We start from the raw sequence: 12416 nt of genomic DNA on the forward strand, positions 1-12416 counted from the left end.
TTGATCTAGTTCCACCCATGGGCAATATTGGAATCATGTCTTTCAAGGCTTTGGAATGTTGAAGGAAACTAGCAGGGCAACCTCTTCTTCTACATGGTCATAGGTGGCTTTCCTACTCATTTTTTGGTTTTCACTTTCATCATTCTTTTCGTTTCTTTCTGTTACCCAAATGGTGCAGCGTGTATAAAGTGGTTTGAGGCTTTTTGTTGGTAAATTGAGAATTTTTATTGGATAACTACAAGATGTTGCCAAGGGGGAAATTGAGTAGCTCTTTCTTGATGGGGAAATTGAAGTTCTAATCCGGTGTTCTTTTGTTTTTTATGTCGATTTTGGTTTTGGAAGAGTATTCTCTGATGCTTGCTGCTGGGAGAGTATGTAGTACATTGATCTAATCTGGTGTATGTTTTCTTTTGTCTTTCTTAATTCTTTGTTTGGTATTTTGAGATTAGTATTGAATCTTGTAATAGTGGTCATAGGAAAGAGATTGTGTAATCATTTGTTATTTTTACCATAAAGAATAATCAAATATATTTCTTGTGATGTATTTGTTATTTATGATCTATTGTGTAGTAATAGATGATCTGAAATGAATTTGTTAGTTTTGTGGAATATGTTTAACATTGTGTTTGCCATGTTTATGGAGGTGTTTACCTCTAGTCTTTAGTATGTAGACAATTAGTGGTATATAGCTTCTTGTCCCTGTTTGAACTTTTGCTTCAATATAACCATTAAACAATGCCAATTTGAGTAGAGAATAGCAAAGAAAAGGTTGAATACTGGAATGCAATGCAAGTAGACATTTCGATATGAAGTCCAACTAAAAATTCTTATAAATGCACTTGAGAATAAAAGTTTTTAAGGTATAAAAAAAACTTCATTCTACTTGTTTGGAAGTAAAGGAGCAACACTTTGGCCAAACAAAAATTATTGATACTGATAGGGTTATATACAAAAAACATTACTTTTGTATTAACTATAATTATTTATATTTTGAATGAGAATCATACGGGCAAATGTTATGCATATTATATATGTTATTAGTTATATGCATGTGTCTAATACTTTATGTTGTAGATGATATGGTGTGTGGTGACACACAGAAGATCATATAATTAGTAACTTATAAAGTATAAGTAAACGTTTACAACCTAGATGGATTTGGACAAACCATTGGTATATATAGTTTTAGTATAATCTGGTATTAGTCTATCTTTACTACATGATTACACTAGTACACTTTGTGTGTATTGAATAGGACCAAGTGAGGTTGTTTCTCTTTATACTGACTATATAAGAGAACAAACACCTCTGTTATTATGGATGTTTGTCCTCTTAATCTGGATATAATAACGGGCACTTACGTGCATTATACATTGTTTTAAATCATCAATGAGTGAGATTCATTTGTGAATCAACAAACTCGATGGATTGAGTAATGACATTGTATGTAAGGTGTGGTATTGATTATAGAAGGAATCCGTGACCCGCAAGAAGCTAAGTCGGGTTGATGATATCCCCTTGAGGAGCTCATAAGGATTGTTATAACAACCCCAATTTTTAAACAACATAAATTACATTATTTGATTGAAAACAACCCCAATTTCTTTTTTGGGCTTAAGTTTAGACTTTGGGCCTTGTCTCTGGGCTTTTGGGTTAGAGGAGTTTAGGTCTGGTTGACTGCTGTTAACCATTGGCAGGTTGACTTTGACTGTTGACCAGGGTTGACTTTGACCAGTTGACCCAAATTTGACTTTTAACCTTTGACTTGACTAAGATTCGGTCTATTAGGATAAGTCTAGGGCTGTTTGCATGCTTGGCTTTAAGCTAAGACCTTTTTATATATACGTGTGTTAACTACTATGTGATATTTCAGTTTTATATACGGCGCTATGACACTTAGACATTCATATAATTAATAACACGTAAACCAAAAATACATGAAACAAGATACTCCTCCGTTCTCTGAAATAATATAGGCAATAAAGTTCAATAATGCGTAAACAAATTTACCGCACCCTTTTAGAACTCTCCATGCCTCAAGTTTTAGATTTGAGTTTTATGATTGATGATGTCATATGTTAGGTGGGCATTTATTGAATGTGCTATAAATGACCTGTTAGCGTTATATTGGGTATTCATTGATTGTGCCATGAATGACCCGGGTATTCATTGAATGTGCATGAATGACCAGATTGTTTGGACTGCCCTAGAGAGGAACTAAGGTATTTGCCTTGCGGGTTAGTTGTATTCCTTGAGTGTACGGGAATGTAGAGTTAGGTATTCCTTGAATGTGACGGGAATGACCTAAGGCACATAGGTTGTGAAATATGTGTATAAGAAAAGTAATTGATTAATTGATAAGAGAAATTAATTTGATTATGCGAGTGTGCTTGGGTTTACTTTTGAATACATATAGGATATCTACATATGTTATATAGAAGTTCTAACTTTATTTTGCAGGAGGGTAGGACTTAATAACATTTTGTGCAAGAACGCGGTCCTACCCTTATACAGCAGTGGATATCGGTAAGTTTGAATTCAATGACTTAGTTATTAAAACAAGTTATTATAATGACGGAACTACCTATCTTCCAAGCGGAGAATGATTAAGTTAGGATATATATAAAGTGATAGTTTGATAAGTAAAGACTGGAAATGTTTATATGTGGTTAGTCTACTCATACCAGCAAATTCCATTTTGCTGACCCATGTTTGTTTTGTTTTGGCAACGTGGGTGTGTTCTTGGGAACATAGGTGGAAGGCAGTGGAACCGCGGCATGTGATTTGGATTCTTGCCTGGAGCAGTCCGTTAGTTCTTTTTTAGGTCTGTTTCTTATTGAAAGGATGTAATAACGTAGTTTATATTTTTTAGCATGACATGAGAACATGGTAGTGAGGATTATTATTCAGAGAGTCTATTTGATGTTTTGTTTGGACGGGAGATAGCTTAATAAAGTGATGGTGGAAAAGTGTTGGGATTATTTTAATTTAAGTTGATTCTTGTATGATGTGGGTTTTAGGTTTTGACATGTGTTGTATCCACCCCATCATAGCCTGAGTTTTTAGACAATTGAACCGAGTGATGTTTGAGATATTTATATTTCAAATATTCACCTGGTAATTGTTTATAAATTCGGGCTGTGATATTTTGGTATCAGAGCCTAGGTTAGCCTAGAATGAGAAGGTCTAGATGATCCTCGGATTGTGGTAATGGATAGTAGGAGTGTTTTTGTGGTGTTAAGTTTTCTTGTTGTTTTCAAGTTTGTTTGTTCCCGTTTTGGATTTTGGTCTTCCGCATTTTCGTATAAAGGAGTGTTTCTCAATACGTGGTTTTAATTTACGTATGTCCACATGTAAGGTTATACATTATTGTATATGTGTATTCTTTTTAAGGTGTGTATACTTGGGTATACACTTATATCTAATTTCTAATATTTGTTTATCATGACCCTTTGGTGCAAGCTGTAAATGAAGTGTAATTAACCTTGCTGACATGTTTTAGATTATCACATAAAATTCAGTCATTGAGATATGATCAGTTAACTTAGAAGAATTATTGCTTGGCATATGTTTGTTTGGTTAATCTACATTCTTTTCTAGAATCTCAGGACAAGATTCCTTTAAAGTGTGTATATTATAACAACCCCAATTTTTAAACAACATAAATTACATTATTTGATTGAAAATAACTATTATATTATGAAGTCTAGCTTATTCTGCTATTGTTGATTTTTAAAATTTTCATGTTTTTACTTGAATTGTTTGTTAGAACTTGTGTGGGTATTTTATAATTATTTTGGGTTTGAAAACATTGTTAAAATGTACTCATTCATATAGGTATGGACCTTGGGTGTTTTTAGACCCATTGGAGGCCCATAGGTTAACTTAAACATGCGTGCAAAAAAAAAAAAAAAAAAAAGGTTAACTTAAACAGACTTAAAACATGGAATAAAGAAGACCTGCAAATTTTCTCTGTAAAAATATGATTATTCAAAAACAAAACTCTAGCCTCCAATAAAAAGGAGGGGAAGAGGAAGAAAAGAAAAAAAGGAATGCAAAGTATTGGGCTCACCGCACTATTGATATTCATAGTTGTTTACATCTTGTAGACTTAATAAGGTGAGTTATATTTCTTTCTTTTATTGTTTCCATAGAAATAGGATATGTTGTTTGTTATGTGTGGTCATATGGATTGTATATTGGGAGGATAAAGCCATTAATAAGCTATATAGAGTTTTGTGAAGAAGATGAACAGTTAACAGTAAACACCATTCCAGAAAAGTTGTCTACGCAGTCTTTTAATTCTGTTCAGATGGAAATCTTTTCGTACTCGGATATCTCTAAAATTTGATCCTTAGTTACCTGATACATTTAAATCTGATATATTAAAATTTTAGACAGATCCAACGGTTGGATTTCTGTCGAGGCGCGCATAAGCGTGACAGATCGTAGTGTTTCTACACCAGACAAATTGCAGTGTGCAGTCTTTTGTTTCTGCTTATATGGTGATCTTTCCATACTTGGATTTGTATAAAGTTTAATCCATAGTTTCCTGACACATCGTAGTCTGACATATTAAAATTTTAGACAGATCCAACGGTTGGAGTTTTGTCGAGGTACGCATAACCGTGACAGGTCATAGTGTTTCTACACAAGAAAAACTGCAGTGTGCAGTCTTTTGTTTCTTCTTAGATGGTGACCTTTCCATACTCGGATTTGTATGAAATTTAATGTATAGTTTCCTTACACATTTTAGTCTTCCATATTAGATTTTTAGATTTATCCAATTGCTTGATATTTGTCGAGGCTTCCATTAGTGGGACTAGTCGTAGTAGAAACTACAGCAGAAAACTGATGGGCGCAGTCCTTTGTTTCTGCTTAGATGGAGGTCAACCTATTATCGGATTAACCTCAAATTTAATCCATAGATTCTTGATATCCAGTTAAATGACATACACAAATTTTAGGCAGATCCAATGGTGGGTTGTCTATCAAGGCACAGATTAACAAGGTTGTTAGAATTAGCTAAAATTTAAAACGGATATAGTTGGGTGGTTACATGATGGCATTAGATGGTCAGTGGTTATTATACTTTCGATATATTCATACTATTGAGAAAAAATTGGTGTGGAATGAAAATATATCTATATATTTTATTTTATCGTAATTATTAAAATATTTGGAGAATTGGTTAAGAGCTACGTAAGGCTTGATTCTAATATTAAAAGATTGGATACGTAGACAGCCTTATGTACAGGTGCAGTCACTATATCTATAATATATATATATTAGTTTGTGTGATAACTATGTGATTGTGTTAGAAATAACTGTTGTTTTGAGACTACATAAATATATATGTGTGAGATATAAGTTGTATATGAATATAGACTTTAGTATATGTAGATCTGTTTTGGACATTAGTGTTTGTGGACTTGAATTTGGGCTAATAAACTATTTGTTTACAATATTGTATATATGAGTGTGTGGTTATGTAAATTGTATTTGTTTGATTATAAGTTTGTTTACATTCAATGATATTTAAGTGCTTGATTTGCCTTGACGCGCGAAAATGACTCTCCGCATGTGTGGTCTGTTTTGATATGAGTAATACTAGTATAATTATAAGTGATAATAATGTTTTAATGTGTCGCCCACATCTTTAGAACTCTCCACACCTCAGGATTTGGTAATGAGATATTATGACTTGTGAAGTCATGTGATAGATGGGTATTCATTGAATGTGCCATGAATGACCCAATAGTTTGGACTACCCTAGAGAGGAACTAAGGTATTCGCCTTACGGGTTGGTCATATTCCTTGAATGTATGGGAATGTAGGTTTGGGTATTCCTTGAATGTGGTGAGAATGACTCAGGGCATTCATTGAATGTGCCATCAATGGCCCGTTAGTGTTATGATGGGTATTCCTTGAATATGGCAGGAATGACCCAAGGTATTCATTGAATGTGCCATGAATGACCTGATATTTTGTTATACCCAAAGGAGGCTTTGTGATTATGTGTATGGAAATCCCATAGATAGCTGTGACTCACAAGTTACGAGTTTACAAGATGAAAGTATGTTTCCTGGAGGCGATATCCCGCTTGGGACATATGTCTTGTAGTGGTACTCAGTGTGAGTGAGGCACATGGATATGTGTGATTTGGCAAAAGTGTGTAGTGCAAATTGTGGAGTAGGAACTAAAGGTTGGGTTGTGTCTTTGAATAAAGGAGTCAACAAGATAATTAATAAGCAAAGAAAAAAGTATTGATTTTACGTGTGATGGAGTTATTGTATGTGATGTATATGATTTCTTATGAGAAATATATACATAGTTTGTATAAGTTGATACTCACATGGGATGAATGTACTCCTTGGTTGTGACTTTTCCTCGTTCTCATAAGTAGACGAGTGATACTAAAGTAAAAGTATATGAATTGTGTGATGTTATGGATATGAAGTGTGACGGTGAATAATATTAGTAAATGATTGTGAGTTCTATGTGACTGTGAATTGACTATATATAACTTGATATGTTATTACGAAACTATTAATGACTTGTGATAGTATGAGATCTATGGTTATGCGCGCAGAAACTTTATGATGTAATGATGTCATATGAATTACTACCCTTGATATAAGTATTATGATAAATGGTATTCCCCTAATATGCGGGACGAACCAGGTTATACCAATTAGACTTAAATGTCTTAAATGAGGTTTGGTTATGAATGTAAATTTGACTTACTGAGATAAATCATTTTATTGTGATGTCTAACTCTGTTTTGCAGGAGGGTGTGATCTATTAATCTTTTCTGTAGGGACGTAAATATCCTACCCTAAGACGACGCATTGGCTTAAATGTAAAGTATACCAAACTCATATTTAATTAGGTTATCATATGTGCATTTAATAAATGAAATATAAGTGGTATTTATGTTGTGAGTTATTTTGGAAAGTAAGAATGATGAGTACTGTTATATGAGATTCTTAGAATTTGTATATTGGGGGTGAAATCTTACTTGGGAAGAAACTACACGCCGTTTTGAAAAACGGAACTATATTGTCTTCTAAGTTGAAATGGTTGGTAATGTTATATTTATTAATTTGAAAGACTATTATATATATTTTGTTGTTAGTCTACTCATACCGCAAAGAAATTCAATTTTTGACCCATGTTTGCTTTGTTTTGCAAGCGTGGGTGTGTTCTTGAGAACATAGATGGTGGAGTCAAATGGATAAGGACCGTGATTTGGAGTTGCTCTTGGAGTCTTACGGTCTAAGATTTTTAGAAAGGGCACCAGTTTGGTTTGAGATAGATGTAATAGAGTTGGTTAGTTTCTTTGTAGTTTAATAATGTGATTTAAGGATTGTCCCTTTTAGTTTTCTTTTGATTTCAGTTTTGTATATATATCGTGTTTGATAACAGGGTTTTGGGGTTTTGTTTCACTTTCGGGGGTTTTTGAATTTTGTTTTAAATATTGTTTCGAAATAATTGAATATAATTGTTTTAAATATTGTTCCGAAATTTTAAAACAATTATAAATTATCTGAAACCCGGGTGAAACAAAACCCAAAACCCTATTAGCAAACACGATATATACAAAACTGAAATCAAAAAGAAACCTAAAAGGAACAATCTTTAAATCACATTATTAAACTACAAAGAAACTAACCAACTCTATTACATTTGTCTCAAAACAAAACCGTACCCTTCGAAAAAAATTAAACCGTAAGACTCCAAGAGCAACTCCAAACCACGTCGTCCTTATCCATCTTGACTCCACCATCTATGTTCCCAAGAACACACCCACGTTGCAAAACAAAGCAAACATGAGTCACAAAATTGAATTTGCTTCAGATGAGTAGACTAACAACAAAATATATATAATAGTCTTTCAAATTAATAAATATAACATTACCAACCATTTCAACTTAGAAGACAATATAGTTCCGTTTTCCAAAACGGCGTGTAGTTTCTTCCCAAGTAAGATTTCACCCCCAATATACAAATTCTAAGAATCTCATATAACAGTACTCATCATTCCCACTTTCCAAAATAACTCACAACATAAATACCACTTACATTCCATTTATTAAATGCACATATGATAACCTAATTAAATATGAGTTTGGTATACCTTACCTTTAAAGCCAACACGCCGCCTTAGGGTAGGATATTTACGTCCCCGCAGAAAAAGATTAATAGATCCTACCCTCCCCAAAAACAGTTAGACATCACAATAAACTGATTTATCTCGGCCGATCAATTTCCATTCATAACCAAACCTCATTTAAGACATTTAAGTCTAATTGATATGACTGGTTCGGTCCCAGATATATTCGAAATACCACTTATCATAATACCTATATCAAGGGTAGTCATTCATATGACATCATTACGTCATAAAGTTTCTGCGTGCATAACCATAGATCTCAGACTATCACAAGTCATTAATATTTTCGTAATAACATATCAAGTTATAGTTATTTCACAGTCACATAGAAATCACAATCATTTACTAATATTATTCACAATCACACTTTACATCCATAACATCACACAATTCATAGACTTTTACTTAAAAACCACTCGTCTACTTATGAGAACGGGGAAATATCACACCCAAAGAGTGCATTCATCCCTTGTGAGTATCAACTTATACAAACCATGTATATATTTCTCATAAGAAATCATATACATCATAATATATAAATATTCATATACAATAACTCAGTTACACATAAAAATCAATATTTTTACTTTACTTATTAATTATCTTGTTGACTCATTTATTAAAAGACACAGCCCAACCTTTAGTTCCTACTCCACGATTTGCACTATACACATTTGCTAAATCACACATATCCGTGTGCCTCACTCACACCGAGTACCACTACAAGACATATGTCCCAAGCGGGATATCGCCTCCAGGAAACATACCTTCATCTTATGAACTCGTAACTTGTGAGTCACAGCCATCTCTGGGCTTTCCATACACATGATCACAAAACCTCCTTTGGGCATAACAAAATATCAGGTCATTCATGACACATTCAATGAATACCTTGGGTCATTCCCGCCACATTCAAGGAATACCCATCATAATACTAACAGGTCATTCATGGCACATTCAATGAATACCTTAGGTCATTCCCGCCGCATTCAAGGAATACCCAAACCTACATTTCCGTACATTCAAGGAATACGACCAACCCGCAAGGCGAATACCTTAGTTCCTCTCTAGGGCAGTCCAAACTATTGGGTCATTTATGGCACATTCAATCAATACACATCTATCACATGACATCACAAGTCATAATATCTTATTACCAAATCCTGAGGCGTGGAGAGTTCCAAAGATGTGGGCGACACATTAAAACATTATTATCACTTATAATTATACTAGTATTACTCATGTCAAAATAGACCACACATGCAGAGAGTCATTTTCGCGCGTCAAGGCAAATCAAGCACTTAAATATCATTGAATGCAAACAGACTTATAATCAGACAAATACAATTTATCTAACCACACTCATATATACAATATCGTAAACAAATAGTTCATTAGCCCAAATTCAAGTCCACACACACTAATGTCCAAAACAGATCTACAAAAGACTGCACACTGCAGTTTTTCTGTTGTAGAAACACTACGACCTGACACGCTTATGCGCACCTCGACAGAAATCCAACCGTTGGATCTGTCTAAAATTGTAATATGTCAGACTATAATGTGTCAGGAAACTATGGATTAAATTTCATACAAATCCGAGTATGGAAAGGACTCCATCTAAGCAGAAACAAAAGACTGCACACTGCAGTTTTTCTGGTGTAGAAATACTACGACCTGTCACGCTTATGCGCGCCTCGATAGAAATCCAACCGTTGGATCTGTCGAAAATTTATATTTATCAGAGTTAAATGTATTAGGTAACTAAGGATCAAATTTGAGAGACATCCAAGTACGGAAAAATCTCCATCTGAACAGAATTAAAAGACTGCGCAGACAACTTTTCTAGAATGGTGTTTACTGTTAACCGTTCATCTTCTTCACAAAACTTTATACAATTTATTAATGGCTTTATCCTCCCAATATACAATCCATATGATCACACATAACAAACAACATATCCTATTTCTATGGAAACAATAAAAGAAAGAAATATAACTCACCTTATTAAGTCTACAAGATGTAAACAACTATGAATATCAATAGTGCGGTGAGCCCAATACTTTGCATTCCTTTTTTCTCTTTTTTTCCTCTTCCTCTTCTTTTTATTGGAGGCTAGGGTTTTGTTTTTGAATAATCATATTTTTACAGAGAAAATTCGCGTGTCTTTATTATTCTATGTTTTAAGTCTGTTTAAGTTAACCTATGGGCCTCCAATGGGTCTAAAAACACCCAAGGTCCATACCTATATGAATGGGTACATTTTAACAATGTTTTCAAGCCCAAAATGATTATAAAATATCCACACAAGTTCTAACAAACAATTCAAGTAAAAACATGAAATTTTTAAAAATCAACAATAGCTAAACAAATTCTATAATAAGCTAGACTTCATAATATAATAATTATTTTAAATCAAATAATGTAATTTATGTTGTTTAAAAATTGGGGTTGTTATAATTGTCATGTAAACCATATAGGTGGGTTTAATCCGACATGACAATGAGGTTGAGTGGTACTACTCAAGGACATAAGAAGTTGATTAATGTAGTTGTCAATAACTTGACTTAATCAATGGGTATTCGATATTTTAAACACGGGAAAATCAATGAGCATATAATATGGAGCCCATAAACGTAATATACGTAATTTGGGATTAGGGCGGTAGTGCAACAATAGCCTTTAGTGGAATAAGTCATTTGTTGACGGACTTTGGCCGTGTGTTCTGGGCGAACATGGGAAGCCCAAGCCCATAAGGATACCTAATCCTAATTTCTCCTATTGGTCCATGTTGTAGCCTATAAAAAGAAACCCTTTTTTTTTGGCCGATTTGACTAAGTTTTTTCTTAATAAAGACAAGTTCCAAATTCGGTTATAATGTTGTGAGTAAGAGAGGCTAAGAGAGAAAGAAGGGGACTGGTAGATCATTGCCCACACAGCGTCCATTCTAAGATAGGAATACATCATAAGATCAAGAGGTTGCTGATTCGTAGAGTTTGGATTCTCAGAGATAAGAAGCTGATCTAAAAGTATGTTTCTAAACCAAACCATGAACACCCTTTATTCCGCTGCACATGGGTTTTCGCGGTTCGTAGTCGATCATTACATTAAACCATAACGGTTCCTACAAATACTGGGTTCGAGTTTTATTATGAAGGAAGAGGAGAGATTAAATGGGAATATTTCTAATGAAGTTGTTGAGAAGAAAGTTGAATTTGAAGAATCAAAGATGGAGGAATTGAGCGAATCAAAGGATGGGATGGAGACGCCGGTTATTGTTGTTGAGACTGTGGAGGCTATTGAACCAGTTGGTGAAGTTGTTTCGGTGACTGAAAAGGTGGTTTTGAATCCAGTGAAAGAAGTTGTAAGTTACGCAATTCAAGCTGTTGAAGTCAACCCAGCTGAGAAAATGGGATTCAAGTTCGCAGCTGAAGGATATAGACGAGAAAATATTGCCGCAATTGAATGTCAGGAGTGTTGAGACTAGTAATGGAAATGGAGATCCGAAAGAGTTTCATGTTACAGTAAGCTCAGATAATCAGGTATATTATTTAGAATGAACTGCTATTAGTATTGTTTATATAAACTATTGAATGATCTGATATTGTGTTTTGTTATCGAATTGATCAGCAGAAAGAGGTAACTGTGGTTCCGCCCACAGTATGACCGACTTTATGGAAAAGTTGCTGTGGATTATTTGATGTTCTGTTGGGCTCCGATAGATAAATATAGGCAAAAGCATATTCACTACAATTATATTGTTTGTCAGTTTGATGTTCTATGTATAAACTGCATGTTCTAGGTTTATGTTACTTTTTTAGATGACAGCAGCATATTGCTAAATCGTTATAGTTATCCCTTCTCATTTGCTGAATTGCTCGAAGAAATACTGGAGTCATGTATGCAATAATTCCTGATAGTGATAACATTTACAAGTTTTAACAAAAATAATAGATTCTGATATAACATTAAATGAGATGAAGGAAGATTTAATACTAGCATACCTCGAGAGGGCAGTTGGTTGTCAATCACTAAATACATTCTCTTTGGTTGGTTTAGAATTGTTCAACTGACATAAAATGTTAACAATAACTATAAAAAAATTATAACCTTAGTAGTCTTTTCTGTTAGGATAAAATCTAGTCTCCTTGATCTTGAACGTTGGAAGGCAATTGGAGGGGAAATTTTGGAAAGTCTTTTAAGTATTTTGGAGCTTCAGCAAGACGAAACTACATTGTAA

General features: G+C 33.9%; 1 long non-coding RNA gene across 1 annotated transcript; it reads left to right on the plus strand.

Moving 5' to 3' along the window:
• Positions 1-10957: 10957 nt before the first annotated feature.
• LOC147521996 (uncharacterized) lies at positions 10958-12063 on the plus strand. The gene is made up of 2 exons (XR_015194830.1): positions 10958-11718; positions 11807-12063. It is a non-coding gene; the product is annotated as an uncharacterized LOC147521996 (long non-coding RNA).
• Positions 12064-12416: the final 353 nt, after the last annotated feature.

Source organism: Coptis chinensis, chromosome 1 (genome assembly GCF_015680905.1).
Source record: "Coptis chinensis isolate HL-2020 chromosome 1, ASM1568090v1, whole genome shotgun sequence".
In the NCBI taxonomy this organism is placed as follows: domain Eukaryota; kingdom Viridiplantae; phylum Streptophyta; class Magnoliopsida; order Ranunculales; family Ranunculaceae; genus Coptis; species Coptis chinensis.